Below are 4,720 nucleotides of genomic sequence, written 5' to 3'. Positions count from 1 at the left end.
GGCCTCAGTCAATTGATCCAGCCTCTCCACATCCCTTTTGCTCAGCCTTCCTACCCTCCCACACACCAACACTACCACACCACTTGGTATCTCCTGACTAAGGGTGAACTCAATCCCTCGTCCAGGTCATTGATAAAGATGTTACACAGAGTTGGCCCCAAAGCTGAGCAATGGGAAACACCACTGCTGATTGGCCACCAGCTGGATGCATCTCCATTCACCACCACTCTGGGCCTGACCATCCAGACACTTTCTTACCCACTGAACAGGGCACCTCTCCAAGGTACAACACACCAGAGCAGAAAGCACAGAACGGGCCAAGCCAGGGAAAGAAACTTCTCAGTGCCCTTGGGTGGATCTCATCTGGCATCACAGACTTGGGAGTGTGTAGGTGGCACAGCAGCTGCCCCCTGGTTTACGGGGACTTCCTTCTGCTCCTTGTCTCTGTCTTCCAGCTCAGGCTGTTCAGTTCCCTGAGGACAACTGCTCTGACTGTTGTTAAAGACTGAGGCAAAGAAGGTATTAAGTACCTTAGCCTTCTTCTCATCCTTCCTGGCAATGTTTCCCCTCACTTCAAATAAAGGATGCAGATTTTCCGAGGCCCTCCTTTGCTTGCTGGTGGACTTGTAGAAACAATTCCTGTGATCCCTTATGGCAATGGCCAAATTAAGTTCTAGTTGGGGCCTCCATCAACATCATCAACTATCAAAAGAAACTATAGTTTTGCATGACTGCATCCAAACCAATGACATTGATGTTTTCTTGTCAATACAAAAAATAAAGGGTGTTGAAGATCTAACTAGAACTTGTATGAAAAGCCTACAAACTGTCTGAATGGATTTCATGGGAATGTGTGGCAGGCACCATCTTTTGCTGTTGAGATGATCTTCAGGTCGTCTGTAAAAAGCTTTCCATGTGTCAGTGCTCTAACAAGAATATTGGCCTGACAGAGTGATTGCATTTCTGTCCCTCAGAAAACAAAGGCATCATCATTCTGAAGAGAGAAAATACTCATCATTCATTTCTTGTAGCACTAGAGCTATTTTCTGTGATGTGAATTTTCCTGGATTACACCATCAGCCAAGATCTTGTTGGTACCTGTGGTCCCAGTGTGTCCTGTATTAACCCAGAGTCCAAGGGGCACTCAATGCACCTCATGATGAATTTTACCCTTTTCCTACATATGCTGAAACCTAACCCTGGGAAAAAAGATCCAACTTTCCTTTCAGTGCCTCCTCACTTTTTGGCTCTTCGCCTAATCTGCAGGTATTACCATGGGGAAAAGTCACATGGATTTCAATGCCTGTGAAGGATTAAAAGGAATTCCAGTTACAGCAACCCAGGATTCGAGGTGAGGCCTCACCAGTGCCCAGCACAGGGGGACGGTCACTGCCCTAGTCCTGCTGCCACACTATTGCTGACACAGACCAGATGCCATTGGCCTTCTTGGCCACCTGGGCACACGCTGCCTCATGTTCAGCCCCTGCCAACCAGCACCCCCAGGGACTTTTTCAACAGGCAGCTTTCCAACCACCTCGTTTACTTGCTGGTGGACTTGTAAAAACAATTCCTGTAATGCCCTATGGCAATAACCAAATTAAGTTCGTGATGAATTTTACCCTTTTCCTGCATATGCTTAAACCTAACCCTGGAAAAAATGATCCAGCTTTCTTTTCAGTGCCTCCTCACTTTGTGGCTCTTCACTTAATCTTCAGGCATTACCATGGGGAAAAGACACATGGAATCACCCAACCTTACAACACATTTTCTATTCTGTCAATAAAAGAAAAGAAATTCAAAGCAAAGCATAAAGAAGAGAACAGGCAGTATGAGGAAATTAAAATTCTCTCAAGGCAATGCTCTGCCTTCCATCAACATCAACCATTATCAAAAGAAATAATATTTTTGAATGACTGCAGACAAAACTAATTTGTTCATTGTAGGCACCCAAGGGACAGAAGAATCCAGATCCTAAATCCTCACACAGATCAAACATGTGTCACCCACAAAATCACAACCCTGTCCTCTGCACAAAAACATCTCTGCTCTTTGTGCCACCCAACACAGCCCTCCTGAACCAACATGCAAATCCTGCACACTGACACTGACACCAGGTAAGGGCATACCCAGCACATTTACATCCCTGCACCTGCCCTGCTCTCAAGACCAGCGCCACCAAAATCCCCCCCACCAGCAGCTCTATAAAGCTCCTCTTTCCACACCTGACACTCAGGCAACAGCAGACGCTGACCTGTGTTTGGCATTGGTGCAACAGCCCCCTTGTCCAGCACAGCACTGCTCCCAGCTCCCAGGATGGAAGCTTGTCACTCTCCAGAGCAATCCAATGTCACCTCATATGCTGTCACGGCTGTGGACATCATCATCTTTGAGGCGTTGGTTGTCATGTGGATAAATGCTTTCATTGTTTCTGTGATTTGTGTGGCCTGGGTCAGAAAGAAAACCTTGAACTCTGAGAAGATCTTGCTCCTTTTGGGAGGCTTGCTCCCAGGAGGTTTTGGTTTTTGTGCTTCTCATGAGTGTATTTATTTCTCTCAATAATTTATCCCAATTACCTTTGTGTTCTCCCCATATTTCCACTAGTTGTTTCTACTCAAAACTTTTGTGATTATTTCTACTTGTGGGTTTTTGCCAGTTTTCTGTGGTTTGTGCCTTTTATTGCATAAAAATTGCTAATTTCTCTTAGCAAGCCCTGAGAACATGACACCCAGCACAGCATCACTGCCCTGTGCACCAGCCCCACTCAGCTGCACCTGGAGGGGACACGTTATCCACCAGCACAGCCACAGTGCACAGCCCACATGGAGAGATGCACTGATGTGCCCAGCCTGGGGAGGCTGACCCAGAAGACATGTCACAGCTCTATGGGAGGGGTTGCCCAGTGCTGGCAGGGTGTGGAAAACTGCTTTGGGTCACATTCCAAATTTTTGGGATTGAGAAGTGAATCAGTTAAAAATGTTTTTGCCGTGCAAGACTGTTGTTGAGCAGAGGGACAGCTTGGCAGTGACATTAATAAAACAAAACTCAATAGTAAATGAAATAAAAGCCATCTGGAGAGCTGGAGAAAGTCAACCTCTTCCTAAGGCAACTAATACAGGGTTACATTTCAGGCTGGAAATAATGTTAAATTTCCTCTAATTCCAAACCCATCGACATGGAGGGATAGAAGGGTCAGGAAATATCTCTCCATAGCACCTGTTTCTCAGAGCATTCCTCTCCAGCTCTTAATGACATCAACAGACTTTTGTTAACAGCGTAAGCCCAATCTACACTCTTGCTGACATTGGTTTAGATCAGCAGCAAATACCAGTAAGAAAACATCACTTTGATAAGGGTTGTTCAGTTCATCTTCAGACCCTCCGCTATTGAAATAACTGATATTCTCCTCACAAACATATATGCAGAGAGGAAGAAGAAAACAAAAACAAACCCAAAAAAGTCAAAAACACCCAAACCCTAAATCTACACTATGTTTTCTGTTCAGTCACCAAACCCAGAGAAAATTCACACTAGAGTATAAAGCACAGAACAGGCCATGAGCTCTCAAAAGAAACAGTATTTTTACATGACTGCATTCAAAACAAGCCATGACACCGGCATTTTCTAGGCAATATGAAATAAAGGATAATGAAGTTCTCACCAGAACTTTATGAAAAATCCATGGATTGTCTGAATGTATTTCAATGCAATGTGTGGCAGGTACCATGTTTTCTTGTTGAGATGAACACCAGGACTTATGTAAAATCATTTCCATGTGTCAGTGCTGTAGTGAGAGCCTTCACAAAAACATGCAAATAGAAACATGTGACAGGAGTATTGACATGACATAGTGACATGACATTTATGTCCCTAAGATAAAAGGGCATCATCATTCTGAAGAGACAAAATGCTGGGGGTTTATTTCTTGTAGCCATAGAGCTATTTCTTGTGACTTCATATTTTCCTGGTTACACCACAGCATCAGCTGAGGCCTCGTTGGCACCTGTGGTCCCGATGTGCTACGTCCTGTACAAACCCAGAGTCTAAGAGCACTCCATGTCCTACAGAGCTCCATAAACCTTGCCTATTAAAAACCCAACAGCTTTCAGAATTTAAATTAATTTGGAAGCTTGACAGGATTTCAGGGTGCAGGGAGCCCAGCATGGTCCCATCCCTAAAACTCTTCCCATTGCCAACACATGAGATTTGAATCCTGGCACAGAGACTCGTGCTGACTTGTATCCTTTTCCTGCACATTCTACAACTTAATCCTGGAAACGAAAGTCCTGCTTTTCATTCAATGCCCTCCCACATCCCCTATGTGGCTCTTCACTAAACATTAAGGCATTAAGAGTGGGGAAACCAACAGGGATTTCAGTGCCTGTGGAGGCTAAAAAAGAACTCCTGTTATCCAGCATCTTAGTTGAACTTGAGAGCTCCTGGACTCTCAGATGAAAGAGTGCAGTGATTCCCCTGATGTGCTTTGCTAAGAGAACACCCTGCTCACCAAGAGCATCACTGGTGGCCAAGGGACAGAAGAATCCAGATCCTAAATCCTCACAGGGATCAAACAAGGGTCACCCACAAAATCACAACCCTGTCCTCTGCACAAAAACATCTCCACTCTCTGTGCCACCCAACACAGCCCTCCTGAACCAACATGCAAATCCTGCACACTGACACTGACACCAGGTAAGGGGATACCCAGCACATTTACATCCCT

General features: G+C 45.0%; 1 protein-coding gene across 1 annotated transcript in view; it reads left to right on the top strand.

The window, feature by feature from the left end:
• LOC108644328 (taste receptor type 2 member 9-like) overlaps positions 1-4,720 on the top strand; it is a 21,561-nt gene that overhangs the window by 15,743 nt on the left and 1,098 nt on the right. The window lies entirely within an intron of this gene.

Source organism: Manacus vitellinus, unplaced genomic scaffold (genome assembly GCF_001715985.3).
Source record: "Manacus vitellinus isolate BGI_N305 unplaced genomic scaffold, ASM171598v3 scaffold_11_pilon, whole genome shotgun sequence".
NCBI classification, from domain to species: Eukaryota; Metazoa; Chordata; class Aves; order Passeriformes; family Pipridae; genus Manacus; species Manacus vitellinus.
Note: the sequence above shows the minus strand (reverse complement) of the source record. Positions and strands in the feature narration are given on the sequence as shown.